We start from the raw sequence: 22,362 nt of genomic DNA, 5'->3' as shown, positions 1-22,362 counted from the left end.
AACATTGTTGTGTGAACTTTCAAACAACAGAGGTCTTCCAAGAGGTGGTTGCCATGCAGAAAAGGCAGAAAGGGCAGAGGGGGGAAGGGTTTTCATTTGAAAAAAAGTGAGGTAAGAGTTTTGATTGGGTGACATGAGAGATATGTGTGAAGAATTACAGCATTTCTGTGCTTTTGATAGCTGCAGACTCTGGAGTGCATACCTTTTGCTCTGCTGAAGACAAATTGGTGTGTTTCTGAGACTGTTTTCAAACTCAAAGTATTTGCTAAGGTGAGAAAATATTTCTTTAATTTAGATAGAGAATAGTGTGCTTTAAGGAGAAAATTATGAATTATGTGGCGCAAATTGCTTGTAAATATGCTCCCACCAGTGCATGGAAAATTTAGATTTTGAATGTTTGTGTTACATAGCCATGTTAAAAGTGATACAAACATGCTGCAAAGGCAATCAAAAAACGCTTTTATGTGTCTTAAGGACATTTTAAGTAATTTTCCCATGTGCAGTGTTTTGAAATTATGATTTGAAAATCGTTTTTGGGGAAAAGGAATTGTTTTTAAATTTATGACAAGGACATAATGGTGTATGCTTCTTTATAAGGCAATTGACTGTCCCTGATGTTATTTTTCCCATTTTAATGTAAGACCTTTCTCTGTGGCGCAAATTGCTTGTAAATATGCTCCCACCTGTGCATGGTAAATTTAGATTTTAAATGTTTGTGTTACATAGCCATGTTAAAAGTGACCCAACCATGCTGGAAAGGCAATCAAAAAACGCTTTCATGTGTCTTAAGGACATTTTAAGAAAGAAGAAAACCCGGTCACTCGTTTGTTGGTTCTGCTCAATTTTTATTTAGGGCAGAATCTTGCACTCAGGTATTTAATCCTTCTGTGCAACCTGTATATTTTTTTAGGAATTACAAGAAAAGTAAATGTACTGATTTTTACAAATACTTTAGCTGTCCGAAGAATTGCTTACTGTCCCGCACAAAGACACATGTATTTACATATATTTACAAACCATCACTTAGAAATATACAAAAAGAATATTTGACATTTAGATAATATATACAAAACAAACATTTGGAAGAAAATGGCTCATTCGAAATTGAAAGTACCCTGTCCACATACTTTCTGTCAGGCCACTAAAACTGAATATTTTTTCTTTTTCTTTTGGCCTGATAGCGCAAGAGGCTACTGGTGCAATCAATGTTCAATGTGTTTACCAAAGCACAAAAGCCTTATGCGCAAAAAACATTCGGACTTAAGACGAATGAAGGTCAAGAGCCTGTAAGCCGACGCGTTTCTGAGCCTGTCCGTGTACTTGGCAGGCTCGTCTTCAGGGCTTTGGGGCTGGGTACCTACATGAGTACAAATATAGGGCATAGTGAGTTTTTAACCCTCTTTTATGCATCATCAGAAACTGTTCAGCTAGTGTTGTTATTACCTTTTTGTTGTGCAGTCTCTATTATCTGATCTTCAGATCGATTTCACTTTGGGGACTCCTTAAGTTCTGTAATGGAAACAGTAACGTGGTATGTTTCCGAAATTCTTCTCTTTACATAATTGGTTCATTCTCAACCTTTTTAACACTCACGTGTTTGACAGCCAAGACGTTTTCGAGCTGGTTGTCAGTCTCCGTTATGAGCGGTAATTGACGCTGGCGCTATAAAGTCAAGAGGGACGTTTTTAAGTAATGTCACACTCTCCTATTTATCGCTGCAAACATCTTAACGCTGTAACACTAGCAGTGGATCATTGGGCACTTACTTTTTTGTTTTCAGCGGGCGCGGAGCGCCGTGTTTCTTTGTTTTGGGACGCCACCTCTTATTAGTCTGTAGTCCTCGGCGCTGTAAGTTTAAGCGGAAGCGGTGTTTTAATATTGGATTTTCACTGTTATGGGCATTCTCCAATTCAAAAGTAAATCACCTACTTGCACAATGTTGACGTCGAGTCTGTAATGGAGGGGGCGTTGCTCAACTTCTAGGTTGTTTACTGTAGAAGCAGTTAGCGCTGCAATTAATTAAAATAGCGGGGATTTAGGATTACGATTTGACGAGTGTTAGAGCATGTGACATTTAATATTTAGTGCATATGCTCCTTTACCTGTAGATAAGTCGCTAGGTGCTGCTGTCTGTTCCAGAGTTCCTCAAAGGGGAGAAAGGCTGAAAAAACGCGAGGGTTTGATGTTTTTTTATATCGCGCAGTGCTTCTGGGACTTGTAGTCCCAGAATTTCAAGGTTGATTCTTTAAGCGGTGGTCTATGCCGCCTACGACCCAGTTATTAGTTTTGGCTTTCTGTATGTTCGTTCAGTCCATCATTCACGCAGTCGTATTTCAGAATTAGATATGCCTCCCTTTTTGCTAATAGTGCTTCTACACTACCTCCTCTTGCAGGGACTCGAATCTTTGATAGTACTGACCACTTTAATTCTTTCTCAGTGTGGCCTGAATCAATGCAATGTTGGACCATTGGGGCATTTAGTACTTTTTGTTTAATCCTAGATCGATGTTGGGTCAGTCTTTGTGACACTGTTTGTGTTGTTTTCCCTATGTAAAGTTTGTCACAAGGACAAATAATTACATAAACCACATTTTTACTCTTGCAGTTTGTGAATTCCACGTGGGTCCATTTAACATTATGATGTTCAAATGTGGTGCCTTCAATGGTGTTTGTGCACGAGATGCAATTACCACACTTGTGGTGTCCTTTAACCGGATCTAATTTCCACAATGTCGGTAAATCGCTTTTTGGTCTCTGGGTACCCAAATCTGCTCGAATTATTTGTTGCCCTATGCTTTTGTTCTTTTTCAGGGCAAATAAAGGTTTTGGAAACGGTATGTTCAGATTCGATAACAAGTGCCAATTTTTCAGTACTATGGCCTTGAATTTATTAGTTAGTGGTCCATACGTGGTCACACAAACTAGCTGTTCCAACGGTTTCTTGTCCTTCTTTGTCAACAGTGCTTCCCTTGGTGTAAACCATGCACGTTTTGTGGCATGTTTTAACATCTTTCTAGGATACCCCCGTTTGGACAATTGGTCACAAAGTGTTTCAGCATGTATTGCATAGTCCTCTTTCCTCGAACAATTACGTCTGATTCGTAATAGTTGGCTATACGGTAAGTTTGCTTTCAAACTTTTGGGATGGAAACTAGCGTAGTGTAGAATTGAGTTTTTGTCGGTTTGTTTGCGGTGAAGGGTGGTGGCTAATTCTCCTTCCTGGTGGAATACCTCCACATCAAGAAAAGTTAAGCGGGTGTTACTGCTATTCATACTGAACTTTATATCAGGGTGTCTATTGTTCAGCCACTCATGGAACTCTTTTAGTTGTTCCTCAGTTCCTCTCCACTGACACCAGATGTCATCAATATAGCGATACCACTTCAGGATGTGTATGCCATAAGGATTTTGATGGTAAATGAAGCGCTCTTCATACAATGCCATGAAGAGCACCGCCATTTCTGGGGCATAAGGACACCCCATGGCGGTGCCCTTCACTTGCATGTAGAAGGTGTCCATGAATCTGAAGTAGTTACGTTTTAGAGCCAGACTTGCCAATTCAATAATAAATTGAGTTGGAACTCTATGGGGTCTCGGCCGTGTTTCAAGAAAAAATTCAATAGCTTCTAATCCCTCTTCCTGGGGGATTTGTGTGTACAAGGAGTTAACGTCAAAAGTGACCATTAACTCAACCTTGTCATCAAATGGTGTACTTTCTATTTTTATGATGAAGTCAGTCGTGTCTTTTATATATGATTTGACCTCACCCATGAATGGTTTTAAAAATACGTCAACGTATTTGGCTAATGGTTCCAATATCGAATCGCACCCGGAGACAATTGGTCTTCCGGGTGGATTAGATAAATTTTTATGAACTTTAGGTAAGAAATAAATTACCGGGGTTCGTGGATTTCGCTTGCTCAGATATTCGTATTCCTTCGGACCTACAATTCCATCGTCGAATCCCTGTTTTAATCTCACTTGGATTTCATTTTGAATTGAAACAGTTGGATCCTCTGTTAGCCTCCTATACCATTCTGTGTTGCCTATCTGACTGTTAGCCTCATCAATGTATTTTTCCTTTTGCCACAGGACTAGGGCGCCCCCCTTGTCGGCCGGCTTGACCACTATAGTTGAGTCATTACTGAGTTGTCTGATGGCTGATTGTTGTTCTTTTGTTATATTTTTCCTACAGTAGTTCTTTTGTTTTCCTAACTGCATGAGTGATGACTGAACGGCCTGTTCGAATGCCAAGATTTGTTTTGGTACCATTTGGGATGTGGGAGTGAAAGTAGACTTATTAGACAAATTAGAAGGTTCTGGAATTCGGTTATTCTCTTTGTCATAGAAGAAAGCCTTTAATCTTACCTTTCTGAACAGATCTTGTGCCTCAAATTTTAAATTGACTATATCTGTGTTAACAGTAGGGACAAATTTGATGCCAAGTTCTAGGACTGCCCGTTCGTGCGTGGATAGTATTTTAGGTGAAAGATTAATTATAGAAGACTCTTCTATTGTTTGAAGTAATTTTTGTTTCGGGTTCTCATATCCCATGTTTGTTCTGGGGGTTTGAACCTGACTCTGCCCCTCCCTTCTCCTTTCTCTAAAAAAGGAGTTTGGCGTTTAGATGTGCCTTCTCTTGGATCAGATTCCCCTGAGGCCTCAGAGGAAGAGCTTTCAGAGAATGTTAGGAAACGATTTTTTGATCTTCCCTGATATTGGGACAATGCACGACGGGATTCTTGTTGTGTGTAATAATCTTCCCTCAAATAGGGGTATACCGTTTCTATATTAAACGATTTAAGGTCTTTCTCAAATTTACTCACTCTGTAATTGATTGTGTTGTCCTTAAATGTTTGTAAATCTTTCTCTATCTTTTCCAAAAGGTCCTTCGCTTCCTGGCTACTATGGTTGTCATTAATAGCTTTAGTTAAGGCGTCTATCTCCTCCTTCTCCTTAGCACAAATTCTTTGGGCCGTTTCCACCGTGTGGACCATTAGGTCCCGGCTGCATTTTGTGGCTATGAAACTAAAGCCTTTTTTGTAAACTGGGTCGTCTGTGAAGACCACCGGTACGTTTTTTACCTGGAGTCCCCAGGGTATGGTTCCTGTTTTTAAATGTTGGAACAAGAAATGTCCATGCAATTCAGTGCGTACATTTTTCTTACTCAATCGCATTAACTTGTCCGTCTCATTTTGTTGCTGAGCATTAGTGCTCAATTTTAGTGATGCAAAAGGCGAGGGTCCAGCAGTGAGATTTTTGATATATGCGTCAGTGAAGGACAGAGTTTCTTCTTCGGACATTACTCAACAGACTGAGAGACAGTCTGTTGTCGAAATTTAATCAAGACTTTTAGTTATTTTGCCTGGATTAGGGGTACCCTCGCGGAAAACCTTCCGCTCATACAACTCTGTTATCAAGGGGGGTTTTGTCCAAAAAGTGTGGCCGGGTAGGACAATTGTAATTATAAGAAAGAAGAAAACCCGGTCACTCGTTTGTTGGTTCTGCTCAATTTGTATTTAGGGCAGAATCTTGCACTCAGGTATTTAATCCTTCTGTGCAACCTGTATATTTTTTTAGGAATTACAAGAAAAGTAAATGTACTGATTTTTACAAATACTTTAGCTGTCCGAAGAATTGCTTACTGTCCCGCACAAAGACACATGTATTTACATATATTTACAAACCATCACTTAGAAATATACAAAAAGAATATTTGACATTTAGATAATATATACAAAACAAACATTTGGAAGAAAATGGCTCATTCGAAATTGAAAGTACCCTGTCCACATACTTTCTGTCAGGCCACTAAAACTGAATATTTTTTCTTTTTCTTTTGGCCTGATAGCGCAAGAGGCTACTGGTGCAATCAATGTTCAATGTGTTTACCAAAGCACAAAAGCCTTATGCGCAAAAAACATTCGGACTTAAGACGAATGAAGGTCAAGAGCCTGTAAGCCGACGCGTTTCTGAGCCTGTCCGTGTACTTGGCAGGCTCGTCTTCAGGGCTTTGGGGCTGGGTACCTACATGAGTACAAATATAGGGCATAGTGAGTTTTTAACCCTCTTTTATGCATCATCAGAAACTGTTCAGCTAGTGTTGTTATTACCTTTTTGTTGTGCAGTCTCTATTATCTGATCTTCAGATCGATTTCACTTTGGGGACTCCTTAAGTTCTGTAATGGAAACAGTAACGTGGTATGTTTCCGAAATTCTTCTCTTTACATAATTGGTTCATTCTCAACCTTTTTAACACTCACGTGTTTGACAGCCAAGACGTTTTCGAGCTGGTTGTCAGTCTCCGTTATGAGCGGTAATTGACGCTGGCGCTATAAAGTCAAGAGGGACGTTTTTAAGTAATGTCACACTCTCCTATTTATCGCTGCAAACATCTTAACGCTGTAACACTAGCAGTGGATCATTGGGCACTTACTTTTTTGTTTTCAGCGGGCGCGGAGCGCCGTGTTTCTTTGTTTTGGGACGCCACCTCTTATTAGTCTGTAGTCCTCGGCGCTGTAAGTTTAAGCGGAAGCGGTGTTTTAATATTGGATTTTCACTGTTATGGGCATTCTCCAATTCAAAAGTAAATCACCTACTTGCACAATGTTGACGTCGAGTCTGTAATGGAGGGGGCGTTGCTCAACTTCTAGGTTGTTTACTGTAGAAGCAGTTAGCGCTGCAATTAATTAAAATAGCGGGGATTTAGGATTACGATTTGACGAGTGTTAGAGCATGTGACATTTAATATTTAGTGCATATGCTCCTTTACCTGTAGATAAGTCGCTAGGTGCTGCTGTCTGTTCCAGAGTTCCTCAAAGGGGAGAAAGGCTGAAAAAACGCGAGGGTTTGATGTTTTTTTATATCGCGCAGTGCTTCTGGGACTTGTAGTCCCAGAATTTCAAGGTTGATTCTTTAAGCGGTGGTCTATGCCGCCTACAACCCAGTTATTAGTTTTGGCTTTCTGTATGTTCGTTCAGTCCATCATTCACGCAGTCGTATTTCAGAATTAGATATGCCTCCCTTTTTGCTAATAGTGCTTCTACACTACCTCCTCTTGCAGGGACTCGAATCTTTGATAGTACTGACCACTTTAATTCTTTCTCAGTGTGGCCTGAATCAATGCAATGTTGGACCATTGGGGCATTTAGTACTTTTTGTTTAATCCTAGATCGATGTTGGGTCAGTCTTTGTGACACTGTTTGTGTTGTTTTCCCTATGTAAAGTTTGTCACAAGGACAAATAATTACATAAACCACATTTTTACTCTTGCAGTTTGTGAATTCCACGTGGGTCCATTTAACATTATGATGTTCAAATGTGGTGCCTTCAATGGTGTTTGTGCACGAGATGCAATTACCACACTTGTGGTGTCCTTTAACCGGATCTAATTTCCACAATGTCGGTAAATCGCTTTTTGGTCTCTGGGTACCCAAATCTGCTCGAATTATTTGTTGCCCTATGCTTTTGTTCTTTTTCAGGGCAAATAAAGGTTTTGGAAACGGTATGTTCAGATTCGATAACAAGTGCCAATTTTTCAGTACTATGGCCTTGAATTTATTAGTTAGTGGTCCATACGTGGTCACACAAACTAGCTGTTCCAACGGTTTCTTGTCCTTCTTTGTCAACAGTGCTTCCCTTGGTGTAAACCATGCACGTTTTGTGGCATGTTTTAACATCTTTCTAGGATACCCCCGTTTGGACAATTGGTCCAAAACCTTTATCCTGCATCTCGTGCACAAACACCATTGAAGGCACCACATTTGAACATCATAATGTTAAATGGACCCACGTGGAATTCACAAACTGCAAGAGTAAAAATGTGGTTTATGTAATTATTTGTCCTTGTGACAAACTTTACATAGGGAAAACAACACAAACAGTGTCACAAAGACTGACCCAACATCGATCTAGGATTAAACAAAAAGTACTAAATGCCCCAATGGTCCAACATTGCATTGATTCAGGCCACACTGAGAAAGAATTAAAGTGGTCAGTACTATCAAAGATTCGAGTCCCTGCAAGAGGAGGTAGTGTAGAAGCACTATTAGCAAAAAGGGAGGCATATCTAATTCTGAAATACGACTGCGTGAATGATGGACTGAACGAACATACAGAAAGCCAAAACTAATAACTGGGTCGTAGGCGGCATAGACCACCGCTTAAAGAATCAACCTTGAAATTCTGGGACTACAAGTCCCAGAAGCACTGCGCGATATAAAAAAACATCAAACCCTCGCGTTTTTTCAGCCTTTCTCCCCTTTGAGGAACTCTGGAACAGACAGCAGCACCTAGCGACTTATCTACAGGTAAAGGAGCATATGCACTAAATATTAAATGTCACATGCTCTAACACTCGTCAAATCGTAATCCTAAATCCCCGCTATTTTAATTAATTGCAGCGCTAACTGCTTCTACAGTAAACAACCTAGAAGTTGAGCAACGCCCCCTCCATTACAGACTCGACGTCAACATTGTGCAAGTAGGTGATTTACTTTTGAATTGGAGAATGCCCATAACAGTGAAAATCCAATATTAAAACACCGCTTCCGCTTAAACTTACAGCGCCGAGGACTACAGACTAATAAGAGGTGGCGTCCCAAAACAAAGAAACACGGCGCTCCGCGCCCGCTGAAAACAAAAAAGTAAGTGCCCAATGATCCACTGCTAGTGTTACAGCGTTAAGATGTTTGCAGCGATAAATAGGAGAGTGTGACATTACTTAAAAACGTCCCTCTTGACTTTATAGCGCCAGCGTCAATTACCGCTCATAACGGAGACTGACAACCAGCTCGAAAACGTCTTGGCTGTCAAACACGTGAGTGTTAAAAAGGTTGAGAATGAACCAATTATGTAAAGAGAAGAATTTCGGAAACATACCACGTTACTGTTTCCATTACAGAACTTAAGGAGTCCCCAAAGTGAAATCGATCTGAAGATCAGATAATAGAGACTGCACAACAAAAAGGTAATAACAACACTAGCTGAACAGTTTCTGATGATGCATAAAAGAGGGTTAAAAACTCACTATGCCCTATATTTGTACTCATGTAGGTACCCAGCCCCAAAGCCCTGAAGACGAGCCTGCCAAGTACACGGACAGGCTCAGAAACGCGTCGGCTTACAGGCTCTTGACCTTCATTCGTCTTAAGTCCGAATGTTTTTTGCGCATAAGGCTTTTGTGCTTTGGTAAACACATTGAACATTGATTGCACCAGTAGCCTCTTGCGCTATCAGGCCAAAAGAAAAAGAAAAAATATTCAGTTTTAGTGGCCTGACAGAAAGTATGTGGACAGGGTACTTTCAATTTCGAATGAGCCATTTTCTTCCAAATGTTTGTTTTGTATATATTATCTAAATGTCAAATATTCTTTTTGTATATTTCTAAGTGATGGTTTGTAAATATATGTAAATACATGTGTCTTTGTGCGGGACAGTAAGCAATTCTTCGGACAGCTAAAGTATTTGTAAAAATCAGTACATTTACTTTTCTTGTAATTCCTAAAAAAATATACAGGTTGCACAGAAGGATTAAATACCTGAGTGCAAGATTCTGCCCTAAATAAAAATTGAGCAGAACCAACAAACGAGTGACCGGGTTTTCTTCTTTCTTATAATTACAATTGTCCTACCCGGCCACACTTTTTGGACAAAACCCCCCTTGATAACAGAGTTGTATGAGCGGAAGGTTTTCCGCGAGGGTACCCCTAATCCAGGCAAAATAACTAAAAGTCTTGATTAAATTTCGACAACAGACTGTCTCCCAGTCTGTTGAGTAATGTCCGAAGAAGAAACTCTGTCCTTCACTGACGCATATATCAAAAATCTCACTGCTGGACCCTCGCCTTTTGCATCACTAAAATTGAGCACTAATGCTCAGCAACAAAATGAGACGGACAAGTTAATGCGATTGAGTAAGAAAAATGTACGCACTGAATTGCATGGACATTTCTTGTTCCAACATTTAAAAACAGGAACCATACCCTGGGGACTCCAGGTAAAAAACGTACCGGTGGTCTTCACAGACGACCCAGTTTACAAAAAAGGCTTTAGTTTCATAGCCACAAAATGCAGCCGGGACCTAATGGTCCACACGGTGGAAACGGCCCAAAGAATTTGTGCTAAGGAGAAGTAGGAAATAGACGCCTTAACTAAAGCTATTAATGACAACCATAGTAGCCAGGAAGCGAAGGACCTTTTGGAAAAGATAGAGAAAGATTTACAAACATTTAAGGACAACACAATCAATTACAGAGTGAGTAAATTTGAGAAAGACCTTAAATCGTTTAATATAGAAACGGTATACCCCTATTTGAGGGAAGATTATTACACACAACAAGAATCCCGTCGTGCATTGTCCCAATATCAGGGAAGATCAAAAAATCGTTTCCTAACATTCTCTGAAAGCTCTTCCTCTGAGGCCTCAGGGGAATCTGATCCAAGAGAAGGCACATCTAAACGCCAAACTCCTTTTTTAGAGAAAGGAGAAGGGAGGGGCAGAGTCAGGTTCAAACCCCCAGAACAAACATGGGATATGAGAACCCGAAACAAAAATTACTTCAAACAATAGAAGAGTCTTCTATAATTAATCTTTCACCTAAAATACTATCCACGCACGAACGGGCAGTCCTAGAACTTGGCATCAAATTTGTCCCTACTGTTAACACAGATATAGTCAATTTAAAATTTGAGGCACAAGATCTGTTCAGAAAGGTAAGATTAAAGGCTTTCTTCTATGACAAAGAGAATAACCGAATTCCAGAACCTTCTAATTTGTCTAATAAGTCTACTTTCACTCCCACATCCCAAATGGTACCAAAACAAATCTTGGCATTCGAACAGGCCGTTCAGTCATCACTCACGCAGTTAGGAAAACAAAAGAACTACTGTAGGAAAAATATAACAAAAGAACAACAATCAGCCATCAGACAACTCAGTAATGACTCAACTATAGTGGTCAAGCCGGCCGACAAGGGGGGCGCCCTAGTCCTGTGGCAAAAGGAAAAATACATTGATGAGGCTAACAGTCAGATAGGCAACACAGAATGGTATAGGAGGCTAATAGAGGATCCAACTGTTTCAATTCAAAATGAAATCCAAGTGAGATTAAAACAGGGATTCGACGATGGAATTGTAGGTCCGAAGGAATACGAATATCTGAGCAAGCGAAATCCACGAACCCCGGTAATTTATTTCTTACCTAAAGTTCATAAAAATTTATCTAATCCACCCGGAAGACCAATTGTCTCCGGGTGCGATTCGATATTGGAACCATTAGCCAAATACGTTGACGTATTTTTAAAACCATTCATGGGTGAGGTCAAATCATATATAAAAGACACGACTGACTTCATCATAAAAATAGAAAGTACACCATTTGATGACAAGGTTGAGTTAATGGTCACTTTTGACGTTAACTCCTTGTACACACAAATCCCCCAGGAAGAGGGATTAGAAGCTATTGAATTTTTTCTTGAAACACGGCCGAGACCCCATAGAGTTCCAACTCAATTTATTATTGAATTGGCAAGTCTGGCTCTAAAACGTAACTACTTCAGATTCATGGACACCTTCTACATGCAAGTGAAGGGCACCGCCATGGGGTGTCCTTATGCCCCAGAAATGGCGGTGCTCTTCATGGCATTGTATGAAGAGCGCTTCATTTACCATCAAAATCCTTATGGCATACACATCCTGAAGTGGTATCGCTATATTGATGACATCTGGTGTCAGTGGAGAGGAACTGAGGAACAACTAAAAGAGTTCCATGAGTGGCTGAACAATAGACACCCTGATATAAAGTTCAGTATGAATAGCAGTAACACCCGCTTAACTTTTCTTGATGTGGAGGTATTCCACCAGGAAGGAGAATTAGCCACCACCCTTCACCGCAAACAAACCGACAAAAACTCAATTCTACACTACGCTAGTTTCCATCCCAAAAGTTTGAAAGCAAACTTACCGTATAGCCAACTATTACGAATCAGACGTAATTGTTCGAGGAAAGAGGACTATGCAATACATGCTGAAACACTTTGTGACCAATTGTCCAAACGGGGGTATCCTAGAAAGATGTTAAAACATGCCACAAAACGTGCATGGTTTACACCAAGGGAAGCACTGTTGACAAAGAAGGACAAGAAACCGTTGGAACAGCTAGTTTGTGTGACCACGTATGGACCACTAACTAATAAATTCAAGGCCATAGTACTGAAAAATTGGCACTTGTTATCGAATCTGAACATACCGTTTCCAAAACCTTTATTTGCCCTGAAAAAGAACAAAAGCATAGGGCAACAAATAATTCGAGCAGATTTGGGTACCCAGAGACCAAAAAGCGATTTACCGACATTGTGGAAATTAGATCCGGTTAAAGGACACCACAAGTGTGGTAATTGCATCTCGTGCACAAACACCATTGAAGGCACCACATTTGAACATCATAATGTTAAATGGACCCACGTGGAATTCACAAACTGCAAGAGTAAAAATGTGGTTTATGTAATTATTTGTCCTTGTGACAAACTTTACATAGGGAAAACAACACAAACAGTGTCACAAAGACTGACCCAACATCGATCTAGGATTAAACAAAAAGTACTAAATGCCCCAATGGTCCAACATTGCATTGATTCAGGCCACACTGAGAAAGAATTAAAGTGGTCAGTACTATCAAAGATTCGAGTCCCTGCAAGAGGAGGTAGTGTAGAAGCACTATTAGCAAAAAGGGAGGCATATCTAATTCTGAAATACGACTGCGTGAATGATGGACTGAACGAACATACAGAAAGCCAAAACTAATAACTGGGTCGTAGGCGGCATAGACCACCGCTTAAAGAATCAACCTTGAAATTCTGGGACTACAAGTCCCAGAAGCACTGCGCGATATAAAAAAACATCAAACCCTCGCGTTTTTTCAGCCTTTCTCCCCTTTGAGGAACTCTGGAACAGACAGCAGCACCTAGCGACTTATCTACAGGTAAAGGAGCATATGCACTAAATATTAAATGTCACATGCTCTAACACTCGTCAAATCGTAATCCTAAATCCCCGCTATTTTAATTAATTGCAGCGCTAACTGCTTCTACAGTAAACAACCTAGAAGTTGAGCAACGCCCCCTCCATTACAGACTCGACGTCAACATTGTGCAAGTAGGTGATTTACTTTTGAATTGGAGAATGCCCATAACAGTGAAAATCCAATATTAAAACACCGCTTCCGCTTAAACTTACAGCGCCGAGGACTACAGACTAATAAGAGGTGGCGTCCCAAAACAAAGAAACACGGCGCTCCGCGCCCGCTGAAAACAAAAAAGTAAGTGCCCAATGATCCACTGCTAGTGTTACAGCGTTAAGATGTTTGCAGCGATAAATAGGAGAGTGTGACATTACTTAAAAACGTCCCTCTTGACTTTATAGCGCCAGCGTCAATTACCGCTCATAACGGAGACTGACAACCAGCTCGAAAACGTCTTGGCTGTCAAACACGTGAGTGTTAAAAAGGTTGAGAATGAACCAATTATGTAAAGAGAAGAATTTCGGAAACATACCACGTTACTGTTTCCATTACAGAACTTAAGGAGTCCCCAAAGTGAAATCGATCTGAAGATCAGATAATAGAGACTGCACAACAAAAAGGTAATAACAACACTAGCTGAACAGTTTCTGATGATGCATAAAAGAGGGTTAAAAACTCACTATGCCCTATATTTGTACTCATGTAGGTACCCAGCCCCAAAGCCCTGAAGACGAGCCTGCCAAGTACACGGACAGGCTCAGAAACGCGTCGGCTTACAGGCTCTTGACCTTCATTCGTCTTAAGTCCGAATGTTTTTTGCGCATAAGGCTTTTGTGCTTTGGTAAACACATTGAACATTGATTGCACCAGTAGCCTCTTGCGCTATCAGGCCAAAAGAAAAAGAAAAAATATTCAGTTTTAGTGGCCTGACAGAAAGTATGTGGACAGGGTACTTTCAATTTCGAATGAGCCATTTTCTTCCAAATGTTTGTTTTGTATATATTATCTAAATGTCAAATATTCTTTTTGTATATTTCTAAGTGATGGTTTGTAAATATATGTAAATACATGTGTCTTTGTGCGGGACAGTAAGCAATTCTTCGGACAGCTAAAGTATTTGTAAAAATCAGTACATTTACTTTTCTTGTAATTCCTAAAAAAATATACAGGTTGCACAGAAGGATTAAATACCTGAGTGCAAGATTCTGCCCTAAATAAAAATTGAGCAGAACCAACAAACGAGTGACCGGGTTTTCTTCTTTCTTATAATTACAATTGTCCTACCCGGCCACACTTTTTGGACAAAACCCCCCTTGATAACAGAGTTAAGGACATTTTAAGTCATTTTCCCATGTGCAGTGTTTTGAAATTATGATTTGAAAATCGTTTTTGGGGAAAAGGAATTGTTTTTAAATTTATGACAAGGACATAATGGTGTATGCTTCTTTATAAGGCAATTGACTGTCCCTGATGTTATTTTTCCCATTTTAATGTAAGACCTTTCTCTGTGGCGCAAATTGCTTGTAAATATGCTCCCACCTGTGCATGGCAAATTTAGATTTTGAATGTTTGTGTTACATAGCCATGTTAAAAGTGATACAAACATGCTGAAAAGGCAATCAAAAAACGCTTTTATGTGTCTTAAGGACATTTTAAGTAATTTTCCCATGTGCAGTGTTTTGAAATTATGATTTGAAAATCGTTTTTGAGGTAAAGGAATGTTGTTAAAATTTATGTGCGCCATATGCCCCCAAATTTCTTTTTCAAGGGTGCAGCAGGGTGTTATTGAGACACCCCTGCACCTTTGGAAAAATTCCTAATTTGCGATGAGCAAATTGTTAATCGCAAATTGCACCTTCATTTATATGAGCCTCCTAGCCCATGGAAATGAATGGGTAATTTGCAATTAGCAATTTGCTCATCGCAAATTTGGAATGGTAAAGAATCGCTATTTATTCCTTAAAATTCGCTATTTTGGAAATGCAAAATAGTTATATGATACATATGGCGGTTGATGTCTAACAAGATAAGAAGCTTAGGGATACATTTATGATGACTGGCGCAATGAAGTGGACATCACTTACTTCATTGGTAGAGCTTTACATGTATTATGTCCTCTGTATTCTTCATCAAGCGTAACTTTAATCTGCAATCCTGAGTAGGCCTCACCTTAAACAAACCTCTGGATAGGCCACATCTTATTGTCATCCTGAATTAATCATTTAAAATGCTAGGGACAGATTTATGATAGGTGTATGTCTCTTTTGCGCCACTTAGAAAACACTGTCCATGGGGAAATGACTTAAAATGTCCTTAAGACACATGAATGTGTTTTTTTAAAGCGTTTGCAATTTTTTTGGGTCACTTTTAACATGGCTATGTGACTCAAACAGTCAAAATCTAAATTCGCCATGCACAGGTGGGAGCATATTTACAAGGAATGTGCTCCATGGGGAAAGGTCTTATAATGTAATATGGGAAAAATGACATCAGAGACACTGAAATGCCTTATAGAGAAGCATACACCATTATGTCCTTGTCATAAATTTGCAAACCATTACTTTTCCCCAAAAACGATTTTCAAATCATAATTTGAAAACACTACACATGTGGAAATGACTTAAAATGTCCTTAATTCAAAATTTGCTATTCCTTATTTTGCGATTGCACTGAAGGATTTGCAAATTTTGCGATTCCTTAAATGCAATGTATCAAACAAAAAATATGTAAAAAATGATATTAAGGATTTGGAAACTACCACCAACTTCTAGTTTGTGGTAATTTGCGAATTCTTTTCAAAAAGCATTTTTTTCCAAAAAACAAAAGGTCCCATATGACGCCCATACATGCCCTTAGGGCATGTATGTGTGCCATATGCCCCCAAATTTCTTTTTCAGGGGTGCAGCAGGGTGTTCTTGAGATACCCCTGCACGCTTGAAAAAATTCCTATTTTGTGATGAGCTAATTGCTAATCGCAAATTGCAACCTTCATTCCTATGAGCCTCCTAGCCCATGGAAATGAATGGGTAATTTGCAATTAGCAATTTGCTCATTGCAAATTAGGAATGGTAAAGAATTGCTATTTATTCCTTAAAATTTGCTATTTAGGAAATGCAAAATAGTTTGATGGTACATATGGTGGTTCATCTGTAACAAGATAAGAAGCTTAGGGATACATTTATGATGACTGGCGCAATAAAGTGGACATTACTTACTTCATTGGTAGGCCTTTACATGTATTATCTCCTCTGTATTCTTCATCAAGCGTAACTTTAATCTGCAATCCTGAGTAGGCCTCACCTTAAACAAACCTTTGGATAGGCCACACCTTATTGTCATCCTGGATTAATCATTTAAAATGCTAGGGACAGATTTATGATAGGTGTATGCCTCTTTTGTGCCACTGTGCGTCACTTTTATGATGCAGCGGCGGTGCTAATTTGCAATTAGCAATTTGCTCATTGCAAATTAGGAATGGTAAAGAATTGCTATTTATTCCTTAAAATTTGCTATTTAGGAAAAGCAAAATAGTTTGATGGTACATATGGTGGTTTATCTGTAACAAGATAAGAAGCTTAGGGATACATTTATGATGACTGGCGCAATAAAGTGCACATTACTTACTTCATTGGTAGGCCTTTACATGTATTATCTCCTCTGTATTCTTCATCAAGCGTAACTTTAATCTGCAATCCTGAGTAGGCCTCACCTTAAACAAACCTCTGGATAGGCCACACCTTATCGTCATCCTGGATTAATCATTTAAAATGCTAGGGACAGATTTATGATAGGTGTATGCTTCTTTTGTGCCACTGTGCGTCACTTTTATGATGCAGCAGCGGTGCAAAAGATTTGCTATGAGGCGACAAAATTACAAATTGATGCATTTAGGCAGATATGTCATGGTGTAAAAAAAACGTACCACATGAAACCGATGCAGCAGTGATGCAAAAGATGCACCATGTCGCAAGACAGGCCTCACTTGGGGCCATATGTATCAAGCTAATTAGCATTCGCAAAGATCAAAATTCTACGAATTTCGGCCTTTGCGAATGTTAATTAGACAAATGGTATGTATCAAACAAGTTTGATGCAAAATAAGGAGTAGCAAAATTTGCTATTCCTTATTTTGCAATTGCAAATTTTGTGATTACTTAAATGCAATGTATGAAACAAAAAATATGTAAAAAAATGACATTAAGGATTTGGAAACTACCACCAACTTCTAGTTGGTGGTAATTTGTGAATTCTTTTCAAAAAGCTTTTTTTCCAAAAAACAAAAGGTCCCATATGACGCCCATACATGCCCTTAGGGCATGTATGTGCGCCATATGCCCCCAAATTTCTTTTTCAGGGGGTGCAGCAGGGTGTTCTTGAGACACCCCTGCACCCTTGGAAAAATTCCTAATTTGCGATGAGCAAATTGCTAATCGCAAATTGCAGCTTCATTCCTATGGGCCTCCTGCTGCATGGAAATGAATGGGTAATTTGTAATTAGCAAATAGGTCATCGCAAACTAGGAATGGTAATGAATCGCTATTTATTCCTTAAAGTTCGCTATTTAGGAAATGGAAAAAACTTTGATGATACATATGGCGGTTCATCTCCAACAAGATAAGAAGCTTAGGGATGACTGGTGCATCACCAGGGATGTGTCAGTCACCCTGCGCCGCTGTTCCGCCACCCATGGTGTGCTGCATTTACAATGCGGGGCATCATGGGGCAAAAATGGCACTGATGCGTGACGTATCTGTGCTGTAAAGGTAGTGATTGCTGGAGTTGTATCGCAAGTTGCAATGCAGCTCAAGCAAGGCTCAGGGGTGCCCCATCTCCACAATGTTGCGTCAAGACCTATGCCTGCTTAAAGCAGGCGCAGGGTTTTGACGAAGCTTTCTCCTATCTAATTGTAAATACGGCACAACATGGGTGGCAGAGTAGTGGTGCACGTTAACTGGTGCATGCCTGGGGATGTGCCATTTAACATAAATCTGCCCCTTTACATTTAAGTATGTGCAGGACACACAGAGTCGGTGAGGCTTATCCAAGGTTAAGAAGAGATGAGTCCTGTTCACTGAAAATTTAGACATAGTCTTCACCTGCTCAGCATTGCTGGACATGGCTAAATAATAGCTGCAAAATATTACTCTTGTTAAACAATTTTACTATTATAATCTCTGAGATTTGTCTCTTACTCTGCAACATCTCATTGTTGTTATCTTTCTTTAAAGATAAAGACAACATCAACATGAGCGACAATCTGCAATCAGTTGATTTTGACCTCATCATTGAACTTGTAATTGAAACATCAGTGGATGTTGATCCTTTGGATGATTTAAATCCTGAGGATGAAGAAGAGCGTGATGAGGATGCAGATTTGTCCGAATTATATGACATAGGGTGGGAAGCTGACCTGCTTGAGCCTATGGAAATATAAACATTTATTTTTAAAATGTATAATTAATAAAAAGTAAAAATGTAAACCGTTTAATTTAAAAATAAAGACACCTTCAAAAACAGGTTATGTGTAGTGTCTTCAATAAAATATTAAAATATGCTCATAAAATTAGATCAGATTCACATATAAAATAGCACAGGTAACATAAATATAAATGTCATTTCTTTTCTGCTATTTCTGTATTGTAAATTTGCCAACGACTAAAAAATCTTCTAATTAAAATGTCAAGTAGTGTGTTCAGTTTTTGATCACTGTTATTGATTTACTGTTTGGTAATAATGGTTAATAACATTTTTTATTATATTTTACCACAGATTCAACTGCAGATCATTTCAAGATTTCACCATGCCAACAATAGAAAGACAGAGAAAGGCTGCAAAACGTCAAAGACAGCAGGTGAAAGAAAATAAGCAGCAGTCCTCTAACAAAAAGATTTGTCAAGTCACGAAGAAAGCACCGGGTAAGAGCACAAAATATTTCATAAGAAATATGTGTAGTAAAAAAAATATTACTACAGAAAATGTTTCAGTCCATAAAACGAGAAGGAATTCAAATGGAAAGGAAAGGCCAATCAAAAATGTTACTGCTAGAGCAAGAGATAACTCTGTGCATGATAGTAGAAGGAAACAACAGTTTAGGGAGATTCGTAAACGAATGTTCCGCAACAGGATAATTGGCAATTTGTTAAAAAATATTAAGAAAGGTCAACAGAAACTGGTTTTTTATAAGAGAAAAAAAAAGTTGAGAAAGTTATTGATCAGGCATTTGAAATTAAACGTAAGTTATTTATTTTGATAATCAATAGAATTAGGAAGCTAAACAAGGCAATTTATGATTTCAAAAGAAATAGTAGATGGAAGAGAATAGTTAATCGTAGTAATTTTTGTGAAGTTTTTTCTGGAGAATGGATGCATAATTCAAGCTGTGAGGTATTTTTTAATGAGGAGAGTTATTTCCAGGATAATGATTTGGTGCATGCAGTTGACACCAGTGGTCGTGCTTATGAAGTGAAAGATGGTTGTCCAGTTGAAAAAGAAAAACTTGTGACAACAGAGACAGAAGAGGTGTTAGGTAATGAGGCTTTAGGAAGACGTGCTAAGGGTCCTGTCTACACCTGGAAGTGTAGTAGTATTTGTAGTGTGCGACAGGATTCCATCAATTTGCTTTGTGATTTTGTACGGTCATTTAATAAGAAAAGTTTGAAGCAGAAAATAAGGTTGTTGCAAGAATTAGATCCTTGCAGAGTGAGAGAAGTGACAGGTTTGCATGGTCATTCACTGGCTTGTCTTTCCAGGAGAGTATGCCAGAGTGTTTTTCATCATTTCAGGATGCTAGCAGTGCATCATAATAAAGTGAGGAAATTAGTTAGAATGTTGTATTATGCTAAGAGTCCAGCAATTATGCTTAAACAATTATGCGCTGCTCTTTTGCATGGTTCTGAAGTAGATGTGAAGAATATTTGTGAAGAAATTGAGTTTTGTTACTTTGGAAGTAAAGAGGAGAATGTTGAAATTGACCAAGAAGAAGAGGGTAATGTGGAAGATAGTGTACAGGTTTCCAGTACAGATAATTTCCAGAGGGAAATTGCCACGTTTGAGGTGAAATCAAGTGAGAGGCCAAATTTCACTTGTGTGTGTCGTCGACGCACTTATTATAAGAATCAGACTAAGTTAGTGGATTTATATGCAAAAAGTGAAAGGGAAAATAATAGTGAATGGAAGGATTTTGCAACATACTTGATGGTAGAAAATTGTTTTGATTTGGGATTGGATCAACGTGTGTGTACTTATTGTTGTTGCAAATTAAATCAAAACCAGATGCCTGCTAGAGCAGTTCATAATAATCTGGAATTGGTTGAGATTCCTTCTGAATTGAAGGATTTAAATACTTATGAATCTATTTTGATTCAAAGTATCCATCCCTTTCAGGCTATTGTAAGAATGGAGCCAAAGACAGGGAAATTGCCTCCATCAGATTTACAGAGAGGATTAAAGGGAAGAGTTGTTTATTTGCCTCTAGATTTGAAGAAAAACATTAACACAATTGGAGTAGAAAAAGTGGAAGAGGAACCTCTGGTTATCTTAGTTAATGGGGTTCCGACAAAGAATAAGAAAATATGGCAAGATTTAGTAGATGTTAGGAAAGTTAAAAAGGCAACATTGTATTTGAAAAAAAATAATAAATACTATAAGAATGTATATGTTGCAGAAGAGGAAGTAAGTGAGGAAGAGGATAGCGATTTGTGTGCTGGTCAAATTGAGAAAGTAGAACCCTCTACTAGTGAAGAAATATATGAACATTATAGTGTTCATCCTTTGCATTCCAAGGAAGTCATGGGGAATGCTATTGAGTTGTTTCAAATGAAACAAGCCAAAGGGAGTCCCATTAGTGTTTGGGAGGAAAGTTTGGAAGCTCGGTGTTTCCCACAGCTTTTTCCAACAGCTCAGGGAGGAAGATATGATGAGCGACCTCATCAAATTCCTGCTTCTGAATACCGGACTTTGCGATTGTATGCAGGAGATGCTAGGTTTCGACAATGCATTCCTTATTTGTTTCATCTCCTGTTTGAAAGCGATCTGTCTGGACTGTCATATGCAGTGAACCACATCTTGAAAAGTGGTATACACATGCAAAACATCTCGGCAAGTGACTTTATGGATAAAGTCAATGTCCAAGACAGTATTTTGGATTCTCACCTGATTAATCTCATGGCGTGTCAGCGTGGTACTAATGAGTACTGGTACCGTCGTCATGGTGATTTAAAATGTATGCTGAGGAACTTAGGTACTCCCACATGGTTCCTCACTCTGAGCTGTGCTGAGTATGGCTGGGAAGACTTACTTGAATTTCTACGAGAGGCAAATGCTAACGTAGATAACATCGAATTCAAGACACCCGGAGAACTGTGCTCTTTGGATCCAGTCAATGTATGTAGGTACTTCAATCATAGATTTGAAGCTATGATGTCTTTCATCATGAATAAGAAGAATCCACCTCTTGGAGAGGTGTTGGATTTCTTCTGGAGAAAGGAGTACCAAGCAAGAGGTGCTCCTCATATACATATGTTGCTGTGGATCAAGGATGCACCTAAATTTGGAACGGATCCAGAAGACTCAGTGATGAGTTTCATCCAACAGTATTCTACGTGTGCTGTTCCAAACGCAAAGGAGAAGAAAAGCCTAAGAGAAAAAGTTCTGCGTTTCCAAAGCCATCGATGTGGAAAGTACTGCCGTCGTAAATTCCGAAACAAGGACAAGTTCTACACCAAATGTCGTTTCGGTTTTCCACGACCGGTGATTTCTAAAGGAAGAGTAAACAGTTTGATGTCTTCGCTGCGACATAATGTCATGAAGAAATCACCTAAAAACACATACAATTTGAAGAGGAACGAAGAGTCCAAGTACATCAACGACTACAACCCGGTGATTTTGTCCATGTGGAATGCTAACATGGATATACAGTTTGTGGCTGATAATTGTATGGCTGTGGCTCGGTATGTGACGTCTTACATCACCAAAAAAGAGAAGACAGAATTGAAGGATATGTGGGAGGACATTTCCCATGAAAAGAGCCTCAGCAAGAAGTTGTACAGTTTCAGTCTGAAGATGTTGTCGCATCGAGAAATCGGAGCGTACGAATGTTCTGACCGGTTGTCTTCAGCAAGTCTCTATGCCAAGTCCAGGAGTATCGTTTGGGCGAGTCTTGGTCTTGCTGCAACGCGTAATCGAGTTCTGAAACCAGTGCGGGAAATTGAGTATTTGGCGGAAAAGGAGCCAAACAGTACCGACATTTTGAAGACCAACATGTTGGATACATATTATCCAAATAGAAGCAGTCACCTCGACAATGTTTGTCTGTATGAGGTTCTTCAAAATTACATATTCAAGAG

Source organism: Lissotriton helveticus, chromosome 6, assembly GCF_964261635.1.
Source record: "Lissotriton helveticus chromosome 6, aLisHel1.1, whole genome shotgun sequence".
NCBI classification, from domain to species: Eukaryota; Metazoa; Chordata; class Amphibia; order Caudata; family Salamandridae; genus Lissotriton; species Lissotriton helveticus.
The sequence above is the reverse complement of the archived record's forward strand: the minus strand, read 5'-3'. Positions refer to the sequence as shown.